General features: G+C 43.1%; 1 long non-coding RNA gene across 1 annotated transcript in view; it reads right to left on the bottom strand.

Annotated features, from left to right (window-relative positions):
* Positions 1-25837, bottom strand: part of LOC144219456 (uncharacterized) — a 140802-nt gene that overhangs the window by 3540 nt on the left and 111425 nt on the right. Inside the window, exons 4-6 of the long non-coding RNA XR_013331419.1 lie at positions 15312-15400; positions 2567-2634; positions 423-477 (exon numbers count right to left, since the gene is read on the bottom strand). This is a non-coding gene — a long non-coding RNA (uncharacterized LOC144219456). The remainder of the gene's footprint in view (positions 1-422; positions 478-2566; positions 2635-15311; positions 15401-25837) is intronic.

Below are 25837 nucleotides of genomic sequence, written 5' to 3'. Positions count from 1 at the left end.
ATGACCTGAGCTGATACCAAGAGTCAGTTGCTTAACCAACTGAGCCACCCAGGCGCCCCTAAAATCTCCTCTTGATGAAGAATTAATTTCACTGATTGTTGAAATTAGAATCCAGATATAGTTCTTTTTCTGTTTTCAATTGCAAGGGAGAGTGACATCCACCAATTTCTGCCTCTGTGCTCTGCTGAACAGACAGAACCCTGCTTCTGCTAAACCTGAGCTGAGGAGTCAGGTAGTGGGCCCAGGAGTGGCAGGGAACTGTACCTTCCCTCCAGAATGGCCCAACTAACCATTAGAAGGGCAAGATGCTCTTCAGAGATCTGAACGGAGAGGTGTAGTTGAAGTGTAAGTCAAAACCAGAGGCAGCGCCACCAGCAGGGAAAAGGGAGCCCAGAAGAGGAGACAGAGATAGGGGAGCTTACCTGAGCAACAGGTATGGAGGCACGAGCGCTGTTATGTAGACCACCTACAGTTTTGCTGTGGAGGGAAGTAACTGTTAAGGGCACTAGGTCTGCTGAAAGAGTTCTTGAGTAAACACAGAAGGAGATTAGATAGATGATGATAGATGATGATGATAGAAGATAGATGATAGATAGATAGATAGATAGATAGATAGATAGATAGATAGATGATAGATAGATAGATAAATAGATAGATAACCAACTGATAGATAAAAGATAGATAGATAATAGATGGTAGAGATAGGTGATAGGTAGATAGATAGATAGATAGATAGATAGATAATAGATAGATTGATAGAGGTAGGCAAGATACATGTATAAGTATCAAACTACTGAATTTTTGCTGGAAATTTCTTCTGCATAAAACTTGCCGCAAGGGATCTGGAGGTGCTAGTCTGACACCAAAGTTAGAGTCATTGCTCTGGTATCTCTAACCAACAGGACACCAGCTCTGAGGTCCCTTTCCTCATTCTTCTCCAAGAGCATATTTTCATGGTCATAAAGATAATCTCATTTGATATCTGTTTAACAGAGTTGAACACAGATGTAGAAAAGCAGAGTGAGTCACTCAATCTGCAGCATTTTTCTTGAGACTGCATTCGCTCAGAGGTATTAGTCTTTCCAACACATTCCAATGCCTGTGGACTTTTTTTAAAAATCATGCTATGCTTTCATGTCCTTGGAAAAATCTAAGTTCATCTAGTAATTGGTCAAAATCACTAAGGCTTCAACAAATAAATGGACCAAGGTCATGAAGAGGCATTTACAAAAAGAAGAAACAAACCTTATTAACAAGCATGTGGAAAAGTATTCGTGTATGTGTGTATGAGAGAGAGAGATGGAGAAGAGAGAATTGAAGCAAGTAATAGTTTTCTATATCAAATTAGCCTCTAATTATAGCATAATTATATAATTAAAATATAATAGAGAATTTTATAATTATAACTGCCGCAGAGTACACTGGCGACACAGGACACATGGTACCCTTGGGAATGCAGCTAGATAGAATTCTGAAAGGCAACTGGACAATATTATCGACAAACTCAAACATGTGCATTTCCTTGGGTGCAGGAAGCTCAGAAATAGTCTTTTGTTATGGGAAAATAGTGAAAATGGGGAACAAAGTCTTATGCAAGATGTCTTCTATGGCATTATGACTTGAAGCTAAAGATTACATAGCTGTGTAAACAATGAAATAATCTCACAAAACAGTAATACAAAGATATAAAAAGGTTTAAAAAATGATAACATTTAGAAATGCTTATTTTAATATAAATTTAACATAACAAGATACTGACTTGTAAAACACACAACACTGTTTAGACTTTTTTAAACTAGAGAATGATACCAGAATAAAATCTAATGAATGACTGAAAGATGATTTTGAGGGATGCAATTATGTTTTTGCTTTTGTGTGTGTGAATTCTTTGGCAATTTATACTTCTTCCTAATGGGCATATTGCATTTTTTTTCAAATCACAACACATTAACTTTAAAGAACAGCTAGGCTTCTGACTAGATACATCTTTTTTTGGAGTACTGAATTATCTTAAGATTACTATCAACCTCTTGTGTTTTCTCTGTTGAGGCAAAATAATTCTTGCTTCTTAAACCTTTTCTTCACAGTCTTACCAAATCAATTCTTTAATTACATTTGTTACCCTTCTCTGAAAAGGCTCTGTAGGTCCTTCTTTAAGAACTTTCCAAAGCACATTCTGACATATTGTGAGAGACCTCACAGGATCTCTAAGTTGCTAGGAAATTCTTACCTCTGTTTAACTTGGACTTTTTTGATGCAAAAAAAAAAAAAAAAATTGAGGCTAAGAAAAATACAGTACGCTTCACTGTGTCCCAGAACCATTCAGCACCACGGCCAGGCTCTTTGCTTACTCTGTTACCTACAGGACCCAGTTAGCATATCCTGTTCACTCCCAGGTCTGGCTCTCATTCTCTCTCTGATCTGGAACCTACTTCTGGGTCTCCTGCTCATTGTTCATGGATTCATGAAACATAAGGATAAACGAAGATATGCATATCTTGCATCTCACCAATTTTCAATAAAATAATGAGCACCATTTCCCTTACGATCTTTTAGACATACTCACAAGCTTCCTTATTCACATACTGGAAAGGAGCAGAGAAAAGGTTTCGCAGAATCCAGGAGGTGACTCATCTGAAAGACAATTGTGCTCGTCCTGAAACAGGATCTCAGACTCATGATTGAAAATAGCTGAGTACTGACGTTAGAAACTTTACTAAAAAAATGAATCACACATTGAGGCAAATAGCAAAACTCTTGAGAAAGTAGAAGGCTGGCCATTTCTGCCAACATCTAATCTTAGCCAAGGTTCTCCCTGGAGCTACTCTGTGCTGGAGACTGCTTCTTGCCAGGCCTTAATTTTCATGAACCCCCATTTCTCAAGCTTTCCTTGAAGCAGAGGAGAAAGTTAACCCCTAGGATTCAAAGGGTCTCCTTTGTGGGACACACTGCATACACGTAAACAGCAAAAGTGAGCAAAAAGTATGACATGTCAACAAAGAAAGTGATTCTGTGCAAGCTGGCGAGCTTTGAAATAAGATTAATTGAAACAAGTGAAAAAGACATAGCAAACCAAAATATTGATAACAGGGGCCCTGGGCGGCTCAGTCGGTTAGGCGTCCGACTTCAGCTCAGGTCATGATCTCATGGCTCGTGAGTTCCAGGCCCGCACCTGTGCTGACAGCTCAGAGCCTGGAGCCCGCTTGGGATTCTGTCTCCCTCTCTCTCTCTGTCCCTCCCCAGCTTGCTGTCTCTCTCTCTCAAATATAAATACACATTAAAAAATATTTTTAATATTGGTAACAGAATTGAAGGGCTTTAGAAATACTTCTCTACCGGGTGCCTGGGTGGCTCAGTCAGTTAAGTGTCCAACTTCAGCTCAAATCAGGATCTCATGATTTGTGGGTTTGACCCCTGCATCAGGCTCCTTGCATCAGCACAGAGTCTACTTCGGATCCTCTGTCCCTCTCTCTCTCTGCCCTGCCCCACTCATACTTTCTCTCGCTTTCTCTCTCTCTCAAAATTAAATATTAAAAAAATTTTTAATACTTCTTTATGTTATAACTTTTGAAAAAAACATTTTCAACCTTTCTGCTTCTTTGCAAGTTGGGAAAAGAGAAACTTACAAACTCTGTAAATTACCAAGCAATACAGAGGGTTAGAAAGACAACAAGAGCAAATGTTTGTAGACAATGCAAGCTGGAAGGCAGCTGGGTGACAGCGTACATCAGATGGAAAGGAATTGCCATTATGGTCCCTGAAACAGGAAAACGGGATTAGGAACAAGCATCTACAAGGGAAGGAAAGTATCTGGATGGTGTAAAGGAAAAATCTACCCCCCCAAAATGCCAAGAGTTCTTTCACCGTTAGTTGTAAATATAACATAAACATAAATATGGCTGCACTCTCTAAAATTATTGCTTTGGTAGGTCGAAAATTGTTTAATATAATCAAATAAGTTAATATATGAGACGTACATACCTTGGAGAGCAAGGATTGAGATCCCTCAAGCAAGCATCTTGCCACAGCGCTAAACTCCCTGCTATGAAGACAACCTTTGAGCATCAGCACTGGTGTCTATGGCCCCAAGCAAGCAGCAAAGGAGGACATCATGAGTGATTCCTGGCTGCTGATTCCTTTGCTCAGTGGGAACGTTCCCTGGCCTCCCACCCTCTCCCTGAATCTCTACCACAGCTGCTTTCCAGGCCCCTCGTCCGGCGCCCCAAAATCTGTAGGAGCAGGGGGTCCCCTCACAAGTAGGAAGAAGGAAGCAAGCAGAGCGTGGCCCAGGTGAAGGCACTCAGAGAGCAGACCCAGGGGGCAGGGTTCAAGTCCCGCCTGTGCCGCAATTCCGCAACATCGGCTTCTGCTTCCTTTATGGGAAAGCGGAGACACAGACGGCCAGTCTCCGAGGGTTATGTGAATCCTGCTTGAGTCGTTACCTACAAAGTTCCACAACCGAACGATGCCCGGCACACGAGGGAATGCCAAATACTCGTTGTTTGCGTGACACGTGCAATTTCAGAAAAGTCTCAGATACAAAAAGATGCCCAGAATACAGAGTTATATCTGTTAATGTGTTCACACCCACAGATGCAAGTCTGTATCGTGAGAAAAAAAAACACTTCAAGATTAAATACAGCAAAGCGACCACAGCGAATACTTGTATTTTTTCTAGTTTCATCTCTAGACATTCCCCAGGGACATAGGCGATCCCTCTCTCCCCTGCATTATAAACACGACTGTCAAAATTAATCTGCAGTATTAGGGATAGTGCTGACAGCTTCATCTCTATAAATGTTATTACTGTATTTTTTTTCGAAACCCACAAACCTCTGCCCATCTTCTCCATCCAGAGGGAGAAGCACTTCTCCTCATCGATAGAAATTCAATTTGCTGCTCAACTGAAGAAGCAGTAAACTTCTCTCCCCCTTGCTTTACTGCTGCTTTCACAATCGTAAAATGAGCCTAATGTTTAAATGTTAGAAAGCACTTAACGTTTAATCGTTGGAGATTAAGTCGCTTTCGCGATGCCTGAGCTGCCTGGCAACAGGTTAGACATTGATTGCCTGCCTGCTCCGAGGGGCAGGGCCGCAGCTCAGAAAAACCTCTGCCTGGCTTTCCAGGGCACGTAAATGCCAGAGGATATGAAGTTTCCTTTTCCAAAGTAGCTGCAAGTTTCAAGGAGCCAGCACAGAGCCGCACTGGGCCACAGTGGGTTCAGGGAAGAAGCAGCAATGGCACACAGGAATGTGTGATGGTCTGGGACCCAAGAGTCTGGCCAGGCTGGGGCCTCCTGGAGCTTTGACCATGGCCTGGAGGAGCCCCTCAGTCACCACACTCTCGAAATGCAACGAGCAGACAGGGCCTCACGTGAGAATGGCCTGGAAACTGCCCATTCAGCATTCATCCCGCGTCCTGTGGCTAAGAGCCATTCACAGCAGTGTGCTGGCGCTCCGCGCCTATGGACTGTTTTTCTTCGTGCCTCTCAATCAGACCAGGAACACAGGCAAAAGAAGGAAGGGGATAATTGCTTGCTCTCCCCCATTCAATCTCTAACAGCCAATTTTGAAAGAAAAGAATTCAGCACGAATTCTCAAAGGGATGTTAACACCCTGGAAGACATCCTAGACTCAGACCTCGAGCACCGAGGAGGCTTCATGAATGGGAGCACTGCCATGTGAGGAAGGACCCAGGGTGCCACCGTGACAGCCATTCCCTACCGAGTCGTGTCTCAGAAGCAAAGATTCTGAGTTCAAACCCTTGCTCCCCACTTGCTCCCACCCTGAAATTGGGCAAGACCCTCTCAGAATTCATGTTCTTTTTTTTCAGTGTTTATTTATTTTTGAGAGACAGAGAGACACAGAGAGGGAGTAGGGAAGGGGCAGAAAGAGGAATATACAGAACCTGAAGCAGCTCCAGGCTCTGAGCTGTCAGTACGGAGCTCAGAGAGGGGCTCGAACCCACAACTACAAGATCATGACCTGAGCCGAATTTAGACGCTCAACTGACTGAGCCACCCAGGGGCCCCTCAGTGCTTTTTTTTTTTTAAATAGTTTATTGTCCGAGTCTAGAATAAATTCATCCTCAGAGCCCAGTTAAAGCCAGTGTCGTGTGTCATTTGAAGCTTCAACATTGACTAAATTCTATTACCATTAAATCCCTTTATACTGTGCTCCCCACCCTCAGCACTGCTGACAATTGGGACTGAATAATTCTGTGTTGTTAAAGGCTGTCCTGAGCACTGGAGGGTGTTGCAAAGCATATCTGACCTCTACCCACTAGGTGCCTGTAGCGTGCCCACCCCGCAAGCTGTGACAAACAGTGTCTCCAGACATTGTCCCTATATGTTCCCTGTGGGGCACACTGCCCCCAGCTGAGAACCTCCGCTTTGTATTATTATCAGATGCTGGGAAGTTGACAGCAAAAAAACCTCTTTGTTCCCTACAAGCTGCATATTAAACACAATCATGTAGCTTTCCAGATGATGGTTATTAAAGAGCACACTTATCGGGACGCCTGGGCGGCTCAGGAATCATCTGACTTCGGCTCAGGTCATGATCTCACTGCTCATGAGTTCAAGCTCTGCATCGGGCCCTGTGCTGACAGCTCGCAGCCCAGAGCCTGGAGCCTGTTTTGGATTCTGTTGCCTTGTCTCTGAACTTCCCATGCTCTCTCTCTCTCTCAAATATAAATAAACATTTTTAAAAAAATTTCTCTCGTGGCTATTCTCTGTAGGCCAGGCATGGTGACTGGGATGGACGTGACGGAATCAGAGAACAGCAGAGGCCAAGTGACAGCACTTAACTATAAGACAGGTGAGCATTGAGCAAGGATAAGGTCATCATCAGACTGTTTGATTCCCACAGGAATTTTAGGTGGTGATCAGAGTATCCCTTGCAAGGAAATAGATGAGCAGCACCCTAGACCGCTCCTTGACCCATCTAACAGTCCACAGCAGCCATACTGGAGAGGCAGCTCGTCACCCAGTTTCCGAGTCAGCACCTGCCTGGGAGTTAACACCTACAAGCCTGGCTCCTCTCACCCTCCTTGACTCCAGGCTCCTAGCCTCCCTCGCTGTTCCATTTTCCTCCATAATATTATCTCTATCTGAAATACTTTCTTCCTTCTTTCAGCAACTGCCTTCTATGCACGAGGCACTGATCTAATGTAGGGGATGACGTAGGTGAACAAAATCCTCACCTTGTGGAGCAGCCCTATATTTGGCTGGCTTATAATCTATCTCCCTGATCGGACTGTCCTAGAGAGCAGAGGTTTCGTCTGTCTTGTCTGCTGTGCCCCAGCGTCTCAGAAAGCAGCTGGTGTATACAGCAGGTACACAGTAAATAGGTGAAGAATGAATGACTACATCATCTGCTTGCTGTTGAGAATAATCTGTGTCTTTCCATGGCTTCTCTCTTCCTCTGGCATCTTTGAGTCCCAGCCCTCCTTCCTCAGTCTTGGTTATGGTGAGTCTCTGTCAAGTCCATGGGCGCCAATGCGGGCCACAACAGGTGGCCCAGGAACGTTGTGTCTAAATCAGGAAGGTGATCAGAATCACTTAGGGGAGCTTTGAAAGAGCACAGTTCCCGGGCCACAGCTCTCGGGGGTTCCAATCCTCTCCATCTGGGATGGGGTCCAGGAATCTGTCAGAGTGCCCAAGCAGCTTGGGGGGCTCTGCTCTGGGGCACCCACACTCGGTATCCTCACTCCAACCTTACTCTTTTATAGCAGCATCAGTGGGGTCCCTCTTCTTCCCCAGAGCCCGAGTCTGAGAAGCACCAAGTGTGTGTGGGAGCACAGGAGGTTGGAGAAGAGAAGAGAATATTCCTCTTAAACTGTAGATGCAATACTAATCTAACTGTCCCCGGAGAAGCCCACCCCCCGTGCCAGCAGAGACATCTCTCAAGCCAGGGCTTTTTTCCCACCCCAAGTATGCAAAGAAAAGGCAACAAGCATCACTTGCAGGTGTGTAAGTGATGCAAAGTGACACCTCGAGATGGAGAGATGTCTGATCTTCAGCAGCGCGAGGTCACCACTGACATTCACCTCTTGTTTTCGCATCCACAGTTCCCAAGATGGAATCAGTCGGAGGTTCTGAGAGCTGTAAGTGCCGAATACGAGTTTCACTCTGAAAGCCCGCTCTCCTCGGCAGCACGTCAGATAGCCCGCCCAGGAAAGGGACTCTCTGATATGAATATTTTAGGATGAGAAGAAGGCGCTATGATCTCATTGTGAAGGAAGCTCAGTCCCTCGAGGTCATCGGCAGAGCTGGAAATGATTCACGTGGAGAACATTGACCTTCAGCGTTTTCTCTGCTGCGCATTTAAACATCGGCCACGGGCTAAGCCAGCAGTCGCAGTGGGGGCATGGGAGGCTCGGATTTCAGATCTGGACTTGCTGGATATGTAAGCGGGGGCCGGGCGGAGAGCTGATTCCAGGAGCCTGTGCACAGACATAACGTGTTACACTGAACTTCTGAGCTCAGGCCCGCTGCATGCGCTGGGTAACCACTGCTGTCCAGTGATACAGGCGCCACGGCCATGGGCGCTCTGTGCCTAGCTGTGGAATCCTAACAGGTGGACACAACCAGGTCTTATCACAGTAGCAGAGAGGTGACGATGAGTGTGGGGGAGGACGACAAAACCCAGCACATAATGCAAAAAGGAAAAATGATTGTGGCTGTACCCCCAGGCTGCTGACATTCTAGCTGCTATGGGAAAGCAAGGGGTAAGAATCCACACATAATACCAGCAATAAAATAACGTCCTGTTTAACTAAACAATGAAATACACTGAAGACCAGCCTCAGTCTTTTATAAATCCAAGCTCGCTCATAAGTGAATGAAATCTGTTCCATTACTCTTTTTATTTTAAGACAAAATAAAGACGACAAGCTTTCAGTGAGGTGATGAAACTCCTTGAAATTACTATCACATCACCCTTGACCATCTCACAATGGGGAGGGTGTTTTTCCACGTTGAAACATGAGAAATCGTACTTGAGGAACCCAATAAGTGTAAAATGACTCAAAGCTCGATCCCAGCTGTCCAAAAAAGAATGAATGAGCAAAATTCTTCACAGGCTTAACATCAGAGGTATTGAGCATTTTGTAAGGCTGAACTTGGATGGGTACTTTTTTTTTGTACAGTGGTGTCAGAGGGAGAAAAGATAAATACACTTATCTAAAAAAAAGTCCATTACTGGTGATTATATATTAAAATCATAATCATTATTCTTGCTTTCCAATATTTAACAATTAGGCATTTATATCTTGGCCATTTTAATAGCAAATGTTCTATGTGATACATTATGCACTATGACATTTACCCCCTATCATGCCAGACCCGGGTCTGCTCACCTTTGGATGGACCAAGATTAAGAGCAAACAAGATGATTATTCGGTAAAAGCTTTGGATCCTTGTTTCCTTACTGCGAAGTATTTGCTGCATCCGATTCCCTCATGGGGCCCTGCTACATATTCCATTCATCGCTTCAATTCAAGCAGCAGAGAAAGTGAGATAAACTAAGGACTGACCCAAACAAATGGAATATTCTTCACTCCTCTTCAATTTTACTTGGAAAGCAGATGACTCAACAAGAATTTATCTCTAGCTCTCATATCTCTTCTGAGATGCACACAAATTTATCTGACCAGTAAGTTTACCTCTCTTCATAAAATGTCCCAGAGTTCAACACCGAGTGAAGGGCACCAATATGCATCCTGTTTTTCGCGTTCTCCTTTCCCATCTGGTTTTAGTTATACATCATTTTGCCATCTTTCAGTGGTGACTGTAAAGATTAGAGCCTGCACCCTTGACCTTTTAAAGTCTAATATGAATTACGGTTTTTGCCACCATCCAAATGCTATTCCAACATGTGAACTCCATTTGTCCCTTAATGTCTTTGAATAGTTCTTGTCATGCATTTTAAGTCAATATATTCTACACTTAGTTTAAATCCCAAGACACTGGTATTATTTTGTATAGCCAATTTTCATTTATTTCTCCTGCCTCTACTGCTTATTCTTTCTTACTGTATTTTACCCCCAATGGGATTCTTTTTTATTACCTGAAGAACTCCCTTTAGAATTTCACTAGCAGTGAAGTTCTGCTAGAAGCAATATCTCTGTTTATATTTATTTAAAAATGTCTTCATTTCACATCGACTTTTATTTTATTTTATTTTAATGTTTATTTATTTTTGAGAAAGAGGGAGAGAGAGCAAAAGCAGGGGAGTGGCAGAGAGTGAGAGAGAGACACAGAATCTGAAGCAGGCTCTAGGCGCTGAGCTGTCAGCAAAGATCCCAATGTGGGGCTCGAACCCACAAACCATGAGATCATGACCAGGGCCGAAGTAGGATGTTCAATTGACCGAACCACCAGGAGCCCCTATTTTATTTAATTTTAAAATGTTTATGTATTTATTTTGAGAGAGAGCGAGCGAGCAGGGGAGGGGCAGATGGACAGGGAGAGAGAGAATCCCAAGTAGGCTCCACCCTGTCAGCACAGAGCCCAATGCAGGACTTGATCACACAAAACTGTGAAATCATGACCTGAGTTGAAATCAAGGGTTGGACGCTTAATCGACTGAGCCACCTGGTGCCCCTCACATTGACTTTTAAAAGACATTCTGCAAGATGCAGACATCTAGGTTGGTCCTTATTTTCCAGAATTTTAAAGATGTCATTTTCTTATATCTGAATTCCACCATACTCATTGAGAAGTCAGTTGTCTGCTTTATTTTTGCTCCATTGAGCATAATGTGTCTTATTTTTCCCTCTGGATGCTTTCAAGGATTTTCTCTTTGTCTTTTGGTTTTTGAAATTTTATTTTGAATTTGTCCAGATTGAGAATCATAGAGCTACTTGCATATGGGACTGAGAATGCTTCACCTGTTACTTCCTCTTGAAATATTGTCGGAGCCCCTTCTGTATTCTCTTCTTCCAGGACGACATCTATCTATTAATTAGTGACTTCCACAGTATTTCGTATGTTTCTTACTTTATGCACATTCAACTTTTTGCCTTTCTGTGCTTTAAACTGGATATTCTCTACTCTCTTAGTTTGAGTTTGCTAATTATCTCTTCTAATTGCTTATAATTTGCTATTAAGCTCATCTAATGAGTTTATAATTTATTTATTGAATATTTCAGTTCTAGAGTTTCCACATAATTCTGTTTTTTCAATTTTGTTCTTAATAACATTCTCCACTCTGTCATCTATTTTCTGGAACATAACATGTTGGGAGAGGCAATCTCTCCTAGGCCCTAAGCAGCATTTTCTGTTCTTGCTGGGGATGCCACAAACAAAATGCACTGACCACATGTTCCCTGGGCCATTTCTCAAGATTGTGTTCTCAGCCAGCAATTTTCAGGATTGATGTAATGTTTCTCTCCAGGACAGAGAGCAGGCTTTCTTACTGCTTGCTATAAAGCAGTGGGTCCCTAGGTTCAGTGTTCCTCCATTGGGTAAGCCCACTATGCATGTAGGGTTCATCTGAGTCATGTCACCTTGCCCCTGTGGAACTGGGGAGCAAGGAAGAAATGCAGATATGTGGCTACTCAGGCTGCCTGCGGAGCCAAGGGCAATAAAGTCCTTTCTCTGACCCAGGAGTCTCATCATGTCTTCTGCAACCATCCATGAAACAGTAGCAGATTAATGCATTATCTTGTTAGTAAGGTAAAGTCAAATTCCAGACCAGACAGTCAAGCATAGGTACTTTTACTTTATTTTATTTATTTATTTAATTTTTATTAGTTTTGAGAGAGAGAGAGAAAGAGAGAGAGAGAGAGAGACAGAGAGAGAATGTGAAGCAGGCACCAGGTTCCAAGCTGTCAGCACAGAGCCCAACACAGGGCTTGAACCCACAAACTGTGAAATCATGAACTGAGCCAAAGTTGGACACTTAACCAACTGAGCCACCAGGCACCCCCAAGCATAGATATTTTAATGTACATGTGCAGAAACACTGTGGGTATGTTTCAACTGTCTTTTTTCCCTTGACCCTGTTTCTTGATATGTCTGGTAATTTTTTCTTGAAAGTCAGACATCATCTATCAAAAAGTGTGAAGGCTTTAGAGCACATTACCTTCCTCCAGGGAAGTTTCCCCTATATTCTGGCAGGCATTCTGTGTTGAAGCAGACCGCCATAATCTTACTAGATGCTAGACTGACTTGAGGCAAGGCTGCAGTTTTACAAAGTCCTTGACTGTCTCTGGTTCACNTCTGGTAATTTTTTCTTGAAAGTCAGACATCATCTATCAAAAAGTGTGAAGGCTTTAGAGCACATTACCTTCCTCCAGGGAAGTTTCCCCTATATTCTGGCAGGCATTCTGTGTTGAAGCAGACCACCATAATCCAACTAGATGCTAGACTGACTTGAGGCAAGGCTGCAGTTTTACAAGTCCTTGACTGTCTCTGGTTCATCTCTGCCCCGGGGATACAGCTTTCCATGTGTTTTTAGTGGGAGCTTGGGACATCGACTGTGTACCAGGGCCTCCCCTCCTTGGCAAGTCCTGACCTCCATTTTTTGTCTCCAGAAAACCTCAAGGCTTCTCAAACCTCCTGTTTTCAGTAGCTTTCTCCTCAGCTCCTTAGCATCTGGCCCAGTGCAGCTTAATAATCAGGTGAATACTTTAAGGGGGAAAAAAATCACCAAAGTGGGACTTCCTCTTCCATGCCATGCTTATTTACAAGACCCTGGTACCTCCTGGTCTGCCTATCTTGGCAACTACAAATTACAAAGTTTTGTTCTCCAACCTCATGCTAAAAGTTCAGCTGGTTTCTCTACCTTTTGTCTAGGGATCTCTTTCTGGTTTCTCAACTCCTCACCCACTGTAAGTGCTCTGAGGGAGAAGTGGCTCCTAAGCATTAGCTCCTCTCTTGGTAAGTCCCTTCCTTCTGAATTATTTAGAGTCTTCATTGCTTCAGCATTTCTTCAGTGTCTTTAATCAGATTTTAAAAATATATTTAATCTGACTTCTCTCAGTCTTTCAGGAAAGTCATTGATCTGCCACAAGCCAGAAGCCAAGGAGTCACTTCTGACACACCCTCTCCTTTACTGTCCACTTCCAGGACCTCTTGAATGTTCCAATCATTCCACTTCTTTCCATCTCCCACAATACCATGCTGTCTCTTACCTATGTTACTGGTCTGTCTCCATCCACTTTCTCTCTTTTGCAGCCACAAAAGAGCAACCACAGGGGATGGTTTCTCTAAGGTAACCAACCATGGGATGTTACATTAAGACGGAGCATTAGTTTTCTATTAATGCATAACAAATGGCCACAAAGTTAGGGGCTTAACACAATGCAATGCATCACTTCACAGTTTCCCTGAGTCAGAAGTTCAGACACAGTACATATGTCCTTTGCTCCAGGTCTCACCAGGCTCCAATAAAGCTGTGACCTGGACTGGATTCTTATCAGAAGGCTTGAGTAAGTAAGAATCCTCTTTCAGGATCATCGAAGTTATTGGTGGGATTCGTTTCCTTGCAGCTGGATGAGGGAGGGTCCCAGGTGTTTGCTGGCTGACCACTAGAAGCTGCCCTTGGGTCCTGAAGGTCTCACTCAGTCCCTTGCCATGCGGCTTCCTTCCACATGCCTGCACACTTCATCAAGCCAGCAAGGACAATTTCTTGCTCTAGTTTGTTAAGGTGCAGGCTTGTATGATGTAATGTTATTATAAGAGTGACATCTTATCACTTTTCTCACATTCTTTTTTTTTAAGAGAGAGAGAGAGAGCATGCAAGCAGTAGAGGGAGAGAGAGAATCTTAAGCAGGCTCCATTGAGCAGGGCTCGATCTCTTGATCCTGAGATCATGACCTGAGCCAAAATCAAGACTTGGACACTTAACCAGCTGAGAAGCCCAGGTGTCCTGCTTTTTCCACATACAATTGGCTAGAAGCAAGTCACAGGATCTACCTGCACTCAAGGAGAAGGGATTATACAGAGTGTAATATCAGGGCACAGAGATCATCTTGGAAGTCTGCCTATCCCAAATTATAGGACATTATCCTCTTCTGATTAAAATTCTGCAATGGCTTCCTATTGCTATTAGGAACAAAAAGTTCCTTACAATGACTTATAAAGATCCACCTGACCTAAACTTAGCCCACATCTCCTGCTGTGACACCCCTTATTACCTGTATCCACCCACATTTTTAATCCTTTATGGTTGCCCTATTCCTTCTATCACAGGGCCTTTGCACAGGCTCTTAATTTTTACTTCAGAAGTTCCAGTCATTCTTAAAGTTTCTATTTAAACATAATTTCATCTAGAAGGTCTCTCTGAGATTCCTAATCAAGAAAAATATCCTATGTTACATACATAGCACCAGATACATCCCTTTTGTGATGTCACATACAGCATCCACTTATCTACCACCTTTTGGGTTCATCTCCCTCCTTCAGTGACTCGGTTCCATGAACTCAAGTGCTGTCTCTGCTTTGCTTCCATTGTGCATTTGCATTTGCAGAATAATCGAATAACTGGTCAACAGATGAACTCAGGCTTTTACCATATCTGCATCAGGTATGTGCAACTATTAATGACGTGGTGTCTTAACTCCTAATTATCTACCGTTTCATTTGTTACTTTCACAGGAACCTAATAAGGAGAAGGGGTAATTACTGGGGAAAGATTTGAGCACTTCTGGGATGAAAACCTCACCTCTAAAAATACCCAGGTTCTGCTAAATTTCTTGCACCTATTCATGCGCACACCTGAGAAGGAATAATACATGCTACAGAATGCGTGCCAAACACTAAACGCTGGAGTGACAAGAACTGAACATCTCAATTAACCCTCACATTAACCCTCTCCTATGAAGTGGGTACTATTATCCAAGACCTGTGAGTCAGAGAAGTTAAATAATTTACTTAAGGTTAAGCAGAGAGCAAGTGACAGCATAAGGATGTGAAGAAGCACAAGTAGAAACAACACAGGCGTCTGCTCTTACAGGCTCGATCAAGTCAGTGCTTCTCAAACGATTAAAGGTCCAAATGATTATCCTTAATTTCCAAGAAACCATGGACTAAAGCCTTTGGGAAATACAATAAAAAATAAACTATTAAGATAAATAAAATCACACTAGATGTGAATCTAATTTTTTTTTTAGATTCAGCAAATATAAAATTGCTCTGTCGAATTAACATAAAAATTTCTAAATGTTTACTCCCAATTTCTACACTTACTTCACTGTGGGCCAGTAACAAACACTGCTCAGACTGGCACAGATCTGACGGGCATCATGGCCTACTTCCTTATTGCCTGTCAATTCTGTATTCTCCGTGGAACCTTCCCACGTACCTTCTCAGGTATCACTGAGGTCTTTTGCAATGGATACAATTTTCCACAAAAAAAAATCCAGTCGAAGTCCTTTCCAAGCCAGCGGGTTCCTGAGAACAGAGCCAGAATTAAACAGAGGCTTAGAAGGAAATGGCTTTTGCCAGGGGAATTTTCCCAAAGTTGAGGTCTGATCATGACAGCTCATGATCAATGTCTTCAATAGCACTGACTGGCTTCAAGTTTTTTCTACATTCCCTACTGGACTCGAAAGGCCCTGTATAATCTGGGCCCTACCAGCTTTTCCAAACCTATTTCCTATTACACTCTGCTATGGACTCACTGTTTGTGTTCCCGCAGAATTCGTGTATTGAAGTCTTAATCCCTAATGTATGCTTGCTGGCTCTCTCACTCTCTCTCTTCCTCTCTCCCTCCTTTCTTCTCCTTCCCGCTCTTCCTCCCTCTCTCCCCATCTCTCTCTTCCCTCTCCCTCCCTCCCCTCCCTCTCTCTCTCTGCTTCCTCTCTCTCTCCTCTCTCTTTGCCCCCTCTATCTCCTTCCCATCTTCTCTTTCCTTCCTCTCTTCCTCCCTCCCTTCCTCTCTTCCCTCTCTTTTTCTCTTCTCTTCTCCTCTCTCTCCCTTCCTCCCTCTCTCTTTTTTTCTTCACTTCCTTTCCCTCACTCTCTCCCTCTTTCTCTCCCCCTCCCTCATTTCTCTCTCCCTTCCTCTCTCTCTACCGTTCTCTTTCTCTTTCCCTCTATTCCTCCCTCTCTCTCTCTCTCCTCTCTCCCTCTTTCTCACTCCCTCCTTTCCTTTCTCTCTCACCCCTCCTCTTTTTCTCTTCTCTCTCCCTCCCTCCTCCTCTCTCTCCCCCTGCACACTTTGAGCACACAGCTATCTACAAGCCAGGAACTAAATCTGCTGGCACTTTGAACTTGGACTTCCCAGTTTCTGGAGCTGTGGGAAATGGAATTCTTTTAAATGGAGTCTTTTAAAGCACTCAGTAGACAATATTTTAATAAAACAGCCCCCACTGCTTCTTAGGGTAGGACACCCTTCTCTGAATCCCAGGCTCTCCTGGGCATTTCACTGTTCCTCACATTCAAACTGGACTTTTCCATTTTGATGCCTTCACTCATTCTTACCTCTACCAACTTGGGTCCATATCTGAAGAATTTTTCTCACTATTAAACACATACAGACCTACATCAATCCTTAAAAACTGAATTCAAAGTGTGAGGATGCTTGGGAATGTCTAAGTGAAACAACAGCAATTGATTAAAAAAAAGAGAACACATAAATATTATATTCTCCGTGAATATCAACACCATTAAAATATATGATATAGAAATAAAACTCAAAATGGACTGTCATTAGATATTCATCATGGGGATTTTACATTTTACATGAAACCTTGTTTTTTCCTGTTGTTTATGTATAGAATAAAATGTTCAGAATTAACCGTAATAAATCCTATCTGTTTTTAACAGCCAACATCAAATGTTATCTCAGGCCGGATTAAACCCCAGAGCTCATGTCTGTCACCAGTGTCATACACTGCATCGATTTTTCTTCCTGGAGATCCTGGGGCCCCAAAGTAGGTCCACTTCCCTCACTTATTCCCCTATTTCCCCTATATCCTGAGAGGGGTTACCTCTCAGGATACAAAGTGGTCAGCAATGCCCCTGCTTCTACAAACATCACAGAATTCCTCTTCCTTGTTTAACTACCTAACTACTGGTCCCTGAAGGAAACAGGGAATTTAGAAAAGTTTTAAGGAGCATGGCTCAGTTGGTTGAGTGTCGAGCTCTTGGTTTCAGCTCAGGTCATGATCCCAGGTTTTTTGGGATTGAGCCCCACTTCTGGTTCTAAGCTGGGCATGGATCCTGCATACGGTTCTTTCTCCCCCTCCCTCTGTCCTTCCACTCCTTCAAAAAATTTTAATTCAAAATATTCTATCAGTAATTTTTTCTGGCCCACATCCCGTGGCGCCCTGGAGCCCACATCCTGTGGTGCCCTGGGGCCACTTCCCACTCATTCAGGAGAAGCGCTTCTGTGCACTCCTTCCCACCTGCATGTCTACAGGGACATCAGGGTGGTAGCTCGGAATCAGCCATGCCAGAAGTATTTGCACCATGGAACTGGAAGAAAACCACAGTAGAACTCCTCTCCCCAAGCTCTAGAGAGCCAGCTCTTTATTTGTTTTCTTATTCTTTTGATTTTTTTTAAAGTTTATTTATTTTTGAGAAAGAAAGAGAGTGGGGTGGTGGTGGTGGACAGAGAGAGAGGGAGATAGAGAATCCCAAGCAGGCTCCATGCTGTCAGCAAAGAGCCCAACTGGAGTTCGAACTCATGAACTGTGAGATCAAGACCTGAGCCAAAACCAAGAGTCACACACTTAACCAACTGAGACACCCAGATGCCCCAAGAGCTGGCTCTTAACCATTAACCAGCATATCACTGTCTATATTGAAATATAAATGGGGCTGAGTCAACTGACCTGAAAGACAGCAAGCTGAATTCCTCCATTGTTTGAGAAGAAATGATCATCTTCAACGAATTCCACCTATTTCTTTTCTCAGCACTCAACGTCACAGAGTTTGTACCTTTCATGTCACCTTGACTCACAGTGCCTTGTACTGGGGATGATGCCACTGGCACAGTTGTTTGTCAGATTCATATGTGTTATGACATCAAAAGCTCAGTCCATTCCACTCTGTCTCTCTCACAGAACCTGGACTCATGCTTTCCATGCAGTCCACGTTTAATATTTGGTGCATAAATTAGCTGCAAGTGAAATTAGTTTCTGGAGAAGCTCCAGTTGAAGGCAGAAGTATGGTTAGTCAACTCTATGGGGTAAGAAAGACATTCAATGTGTCTTCGCTTTGAAAAAGACAAGAAGCCAAGGATGGCGCATTGATTCAAGTAGAATTGGGTCTCCAGTATTTCAGAAATGTGACAGATAGGAACTAGACGTCACCGCAGAGCAAGAAAGAGGGGAGGAAGTTCGTTAGTCCTTGAACCCTTTTAAAACAAGCGATACCGGAAACTACATGGCATAGTTAAAACTTCCATCTGTTAAAATATCAAAATCAGAGAGGTATTGACTAGATATGGAAGGACCTGAAATAAGGTATAAGGAACTTTTGTAAATGAGACACATACAAAAAAAAAAACAAAAAACAAAAAAAAAACTTTAATGGTTGATAGGATGAAGGGGAAAGTATTTTTGAAAGAATTCTATTTTGCTGGAGACTATTTAAGTACTATCTTTGTCTAAAACAAGGTAAAAAATTTTTTTTGTAAAAAAAAAAAAAAGAAAGAGGGGAGGAAGGAAAGAGTCTAAAGCCAAAATCGAATGAGCCCATTTGCAAATTTAGCCTATATTCAAGGCCAAAACAAGTGATAAAATGAGAAAAGCTTGCAGAATGTCCTTCACATGCAATGGATTATTTCTGTTATTCTTTTTAATTTGGCTTACTAACAAACTTAATAATTATTGATAACACCGTCAAGCATTTCCTGGGAAATAAAGAGGCACATTCTGGGAAAACAATCCAAAGCAAGAACAAAAATAAAACCAAACCAAACAGAAACACAAGAGGCAATGTCAAATGCTAAATAAAATCTAAAAGAAGAAATGAAAAAATATGATTCATTTATTAGCGTAAGCTCGAGGATAATGTTTCACTCTGGGACCAATTACTGCGAGGAAGAAGCTAGAAAATGGAAGCAATAAACTATTTTTTAAAAGAGCAAAAAAAAAATAGGGGGAGACATAAATATAATTAGATGAGATTTATATGAACCAAGAAGATCTCCAAATAAAGGGCTAGAGAACAACAACAAAAAAAGGGTCTTTGAATATAGAAAATGGGAACTGCAAGGGGGAAATAAACAATATGCAAAGTTTACTAAGTCCCAAAACTTTGAGCACTTATCAACAGAGTCTGGTACATCATTTCCATACACAGGACCCTGTCTCTCCGGAACAATGAAGCAAGTGTATTGAGGACAGTGAGCACACCTTATGCATTCTGGAGTCCTCCTCAGAGGCTCGGGGTCCGACAAACCCTGAGTCATGTCTGTGCTTATCCGACACTCCTCATCTATGGATTCGCCTTGTCACACTTCTCCCCTACCTTGGGAAAAGGTAAAATGACCAGAACAAAGGCCATAACCTTCCCACATCTTTCCATCAGTGCGTGCCTATCTTCTCTTCAAAAATGACCAACACTCACCTTCTCTGAACATATTTATTCACTATGCTGAGAAACTGCATTTAAGTACAAGGGTTTGCTTATTTCTATATAAGTCACTGCACACACACACACACACACACACACNCTTTCCATCAGTGCGTGCCTATCTTCTCTTCAAAAATGACCAACACTCACCTTCTCTGAACATATTTATTCACTATGCTGAGAAACTGCATTTAAGTACAAGGGTTTGCTTATTTCTATATAAGTCACTGCGCACACACACACACACACACACACGCACGCACGCACACACACACATGAACACCACTTACAGAGCCTAAAATTTCTTGAGGGCTCAGAATTTCAGAACGCCAATATTTCAATATGTGCCAAACTAAGCTGGCCAACTGAAAACAAAATTGGGCCCACGTTTTTCTGCCTCACTGACCCTCCATCATATTTAGATTCTCTCTCTCTCTCTACTTTCTTCTGAAGTCTTCTTTTCCCTCAGAGATAACTGAAGTCAGCCTCAAAATTTCTGTCCCAGACCATCTGCTCTTGGATGCTGAATGTCTCAGTTGCATCATTAACCCCAAGGTCTAACTATGAACTGGGAAAACAATTCCCAAAGCTGCAGCCCAGCTATGACTACTTACCCTCTCTCAAGTTCCATTTATGTAGGAACCTATAGGACACCTCATGAATGTCCCCCAAACACACAAATCTCACAAGCTCAAATCAATGGATCTTCCTCTCTCACAACAACCTTATGAAATCATTCTACAAAGAGCCTTATGTTCACAAGCATCAGGTTTCAAACACCAAGAAACATCCACACATCTATTCCTTTGGCCCATGTCTAATGTTTGCATAAAACATTACACATGGTGAGTGGACCTATTTTAGACCTTAAAATTATTTTAATGTTTATTATTTTTGAAAAAGAGAGAGAGAGAGAGAGTTGGGGGAGGGAGACACAGAGGAGAGAGAGAGGAGACACAGAATCCAAAGCAGGCTGCAGGCTCTGGACTGTCCACACAGAGCCCAATGCGGGGCTTGAACCCCTGAATCACGAGATCATGACCTGAGCTGAAGTCAGACGCTTAACCAACTGAGCCACCCAGTCGCCCTTAGACTTTTCTTTTTTTAAACAAAAGTTCTTTGCATTCTCCTATTTTTTCGTTTCCATACAATTATATCCTCCGCTCCTGACATCTAGATCCCTGCCACAACATACAGCCAGGTTTCCTTGTCTCTGAGCACTCTCAGCTCTAGGTCTTCTGTCATAGATCAGTTTCACTAGAAGCAGAGGCTGAGATGACGGTACTCCTTCATGTGATTGATTGAGGGGGTGTTTTCAGGAGAAGGGGAAGGGGGGAGGTGATACAGTAGGGGGAGAATGCTAACAAAAATTGTGCTCCCAGTAAGAGGCTCCCAGCCAGAGACCAGCTTGAGTCTAGGAACTCGGTGACACAGGGAAGCTTTGGAGGATCAATGACAAGATAGAGTTGGTTCCATCTTGAGATGAGGGCACCAGCCATTTCTAAGCCTTTGACCATCCGTATACCCCACCCGCACCCAAAGGGTGCAGTTAGCCAAAGACAGCTCTCCAGAGACAGGACAGGACAGCTGTGGGGTGTGGCCATACTCGGTGCAGCAGGGGGATGGGTAAACCTGTGGTGGGGGGCATCTGGGCAGAAAACCAACATCTCCAATGCAAGTGATTCTCAAAGTATAGTCCCTGGACCAGCAGCAGCATCACCCAAAAATTTGATTGACATGCAAATTTCCCACCCTAGACCCAATATGTCTGAAACCTTGGTTGTGGGACAAAACATTCCGCGGTTTAGCCCGCCCTCCCGGTGATTCTGAAGCACACTGAAGTTTGCATCATCTACATCATTCCATGCAGAGCTTATAAATATGCCTTAAGTCCCATATGAATATTTCGCCACAAGTCAAGAACCTGTAGTAACTCTTTAATATTGTCTCATAAAAATAAACTCCTGTGGTATCTGAGTGGCTCAGTTGGTTGAGTGTCGTACTCTTGATTTTGGCTCAGATCATGATGGGATGGATCAAGCCCCAAGTCGGGCTCCGTGTTGACAGCATTGAGCCTACGTGGGATTATCTCTTTCTCCCTCTCTCTCTGTGTCTCTCTCCATCTGTCTGTCTGTCTCTCTCTCTGCCCCTACCCTTTATCTCTGTCAAAATAAATAAATACACATTAAAAAAATAAATAATAAATAAAAAAATAAACTCCCAAGGTTAACAATAAAGGCTTTCCACAAAATTAAAAACACCTTCTGTCCCTCCAAAAAGTCNCTCTGTCAAAATAAATAAATACACATTAAAAAAATAAATAATAAATAAAAAAATAAACTCCCAAGGTTAACAATAAAGGCTTTCCACCAAAAAAACACCTTCTGTCCCTCCAAAAAGTGTATCTTAGCAACCCCTTTTTTGTTTGTGACTAGTAGCTTTCAAGAATCACAGAATATTGGAAGGGAACTTTGAGATTAACTAATCTAGTTCCCTCCTTTTTGCAAATGAAATGACAGAGGCCCCTGAATTGTAACCTCTTAACCAACACAACACAATGGAACTTGGGTCTCTTTATTCCAAGTTAAACACTTTTCATTATATGCTATGCCAACTTTACTCCAGATTAAGAAAACCCACTGTAACACTTAGTCACAACTTGGTCAGCTTTACCTTTTTACATTTGTGTTTGTTTTTATCTGCAATTAACACACCTGCTTAATGTTTTTCAATCTGGTTCCATTACCTCCTCCAGGAATTGGAGGAGCATTGACAGAGAGAGAGAGATAGACAGACAGACAGAGACGGAGAAAGAGATAATCCCAAGTAGGATCAATGCTGTCAGATGTGGCATATTGTGCTATTATTTATTTATCTACCAAATATCCACTATCCTCTCCCTACTTCCACGGGAAAACTCAATTTCCTTGCCCCACTGATGCTGGCCTTGGCCATGGAGCAGGAGGAGATGTGATGGGCACAAAGTCAAAGCACACTGTTTGGACCCCAGCACTCCTGTCCTCTGCTCCAGAACATGTGTTATGTAGAAGGTGCTTTTAGGAACTACATTTCAGAGACACGTGGTTGTAAACCTGAGCATCACCAAGTCAAACCCAGCAGAGCTCCGGCTGGGCCACAGACCTGTGGGAGAAATGGATGCTTGGTGAAACACCACCTGGTTGTTTGCTGTGGCACGGCCACAACAACAACAAAAATCTGTGTATACCAATCAGACACTGGAGGCCAGCATGTTCCATGCACAGTTCATGCACTGACCCACCTAACTTTCACAACAGCCCTACAAAGTGGGTGCCATGATTAACCTCATTTTATAAACAAGGCAATAAAAATGACATAACTTGCCAAATTGATGGGGTACAGCAAGGACACCTGGTTCTGAAGGTCATTCTGTCCTCTGTTCTGTGGGTAACATTGTAGGTATTTGGTTAATTCCACCTAGGTGCTTGGTTACTTCCCTTTCCTGGGTTCCCAGATTTCTACAGGAATTCCTATAGCTTTGCCTTTATCCCAGAGTACTGAGTTGTAAAGGTCTCTTAACATATCTCCCTGCCTAGGTGGAGGTGTCAAATATTACATGGTCCACCTAAGGAGCCTGTAAAAAGGAGTTAGGTAAGTATTGGTTATGTGGCAAATCAGGAAGGCCCTAACTTGGCTTTCAGCACTGAGCTGCAGCCCCCTCACCAAGCTCCCATCTCCTCCAATCCTTCTCTAAGCCCCAGAGGCAGCCTACCTCTGTCTCCATCTTGTCAACCAGCTCTCCAAGACCAAACCCTCATTCCCGTGTCTTGATCTCCTGTAATCTGTCTTCAGCACATCTTCCCTACCTCCTTTTTCTCTTCTCCCTGGGATCAACTCATGTTCCATACAAGCACAATATTCTCTCAGTGCTGCCTGAATATACAATTCCCTCCACCTTGATGGTCCCTCTCCCCCTAACCAGGCAGCAAGTGCTTCCTGATCTGAGGGCCCCATCCACACACGACTCTCCTCCAGCCCTTCGGCTGAATATCTTCCTCCCCCTTCCAGGCTTCAAGAGCACATCTCTGACTCTGGTGTGTTTGTATCTAGCTTGTGGCATTCCTCTCAAGTCAACCAATGCTGTGTGCAGATGCCTATTTCTCTTGCTGCTCTCAGCCTCTTAGCGCTAGGATCCGTGTCAAATTCATCTATACCATCCGAAAATAGCTAACACAATGACTGGCAAAGAGTAGGCATTTGATAAATATTTCCACCATGAATAAGTGATGTTAGAACTCACTTGCTTAAATGAGGTATTCACTGTTAGCTTTTTCTAAAGGGAGTTGAGTGGCAGCGTGCCGCGGGATCAATCACAAAGAGCACATCACTGCCAGCTTCCCATCAGCAGATGTTGCCCATTGTAGAGCTGCATGCGGCCCTGTTCAGGCACTGTTGCCAAACAGAAGGTTCTCTTGGCAGGAGCGTTGGCACGCTCTGTGTTCTACGGGCTGCACCCCCTGAGCCAGCTTCTCCGTTGGCAAATGAGCCTTCTCGGAACTGGCTAGTGCCACCCTCCAAAGGCCTCCTGCCACCCAAACAGATGGGCACAAATGTAAGTGTGCCGGGTAGCAAGCGTGCACATCAGGTTGGAGCTCCCAGTGAAATATTGGTCTCTCAGACATGGCGTCACCTCATCCAAACAGAAAGGCACACTGCTGGGTATGTGAGGTGTTGGGAAGGAATTGCTCTCCTGTCTAATTTTGGAATCCAATTCACTAAAGAGTCCCAGACCTGAAAGTCGGAAAGAAGAAGAGAAAGAGCTGAAAGAAAACACATCGTGCTTTAAAGTTCTGGCTGGTGGTATCTGTAGACCTGGAGGGAGATGCTTTCTCTTTCCAGGTGGAGTTCAGATTTGAGACATGTCTTCAAGCAGTGGCCAGACTCATGACTGGGACTCCTGTGGTCGCCAGTGGGGAGGCAGGACACCAGACGCTTCTCTCAGGGACTGGCATGCCTCCACACACAGGGGTGAATAAAAGTTTAAACTCTTCCCATCTGAGTCAACATCTGTAAGCCACTTTCCAACAGCACGGGTTCAGAGAGAAGAATGCGCTCTACATCCCACCTCATTGAGAACCTGGTTGCCGTGATGTCCAAGCTGAAGCTGAAAACCTTGATTAACTCAGAGGCTATCTTAACCGCGTGATAGCTTGAGCTGGCTAGACAAAACAGTCAGTAGCAGGGGTAGCCAATGTGGCCTTTGGAGGACATTACAATTTTAAAAGCTTGCAATTGACAAAGAAATGATACTCACAACTCTAAAGCACTTGAATTCTCTGTGTGTGTGGTTTTTTGTTTTTGTTTTTTTTTTTTGAGACACTAAAGACAGGAAGTGTATTGATCTACTTAGTCAGTGGATCTCACAAGTAATTTCTTCCACGGGGATTTGTGTTTTTGCTTTTACTTTCCAAACTCTAATGTACCCATGACTCATTCAGAGCACAAGAAGTACAGCTTGAATATCCAGTCGGTCAACTGCAGGATGTGCCAAACAGCTATAGGACCATGGGGAAGCCACATAATGGAAAACACATCATCTGGCAGAACAACTGTACGTTGGCCAGCAGGTGACCCAGTTCCTGGAGCTGCCCAGTACTGGAAGGTGCTCAATCTCTGAAATGGGCTATAAATGTTCATTCAGGGCTGTAACATTTGGAAGCAGAGAGCCTTAAAGACCTCAGGCTTTGCTGGTCACTCTAGGGGTGTCAGGTGCTTCTCTGTAGATAAAATCCATCCAGTCTACTTATTGTCTGTTTTTAAAAGTCACTCTTTGTTTCCAGACAGCTCCAGACAGAGGCTTGACTAGGGATTAAGTATCCATTGTGAATGCAGATCAGAGACATTAAAAAGGGAATAAGAGAGGAAAGAAGAAAAGTTTAAACATCCACCATAGAAGGAATATCTCACAAGCTTGAAATGTTGCATTCCTCAAACAAAGAGGGCAATATATCGCCTTACAGAGCATCATTCAAGTTGTGCTTGAAACATTTTTCTGCCAGAAAAAAAATTGTTTTTAATAATGAGTCAATCCCTAGCTTCTAGGATGTTTTACATAAAAGGTTTTGAAGAAATAAACTTCTAATTTTATTTACTGATATACATGCATCTTTCGATCTTCAAACGTATTTGGGACCCACTCATTTTTCAGTTAGAATTAGTACAAGAGTTTGACATTAGGATCATTGGATGACTTAATTGTAGATCATAAGTGTGTCCAAACTCAACTTTACTGCCCAGAATTTTTTTTCATTCTCTCCTCTTTCT

The sequence above is a fragment of the Crocuta crocuta genome, unplaced genomic scaffold (assembly GCF_008692635.1).
Source record: "Crocuta crocuta isolate KB4526 unplaced genomic scaffold, BGI_CrCroc_1.0 scaffold89, whole genome shotgun sequence".
Taxonomy (NCBI): domain Eukaryota; kingdom Metazoa; phylum Chordata; class Mammalia; order Carnivora; family Hyaenidae; genus Crocuta; species Crocuta crocuta.
This window is presented reverse-complemented; position numbering and strand designations above follow the sequence as displayed.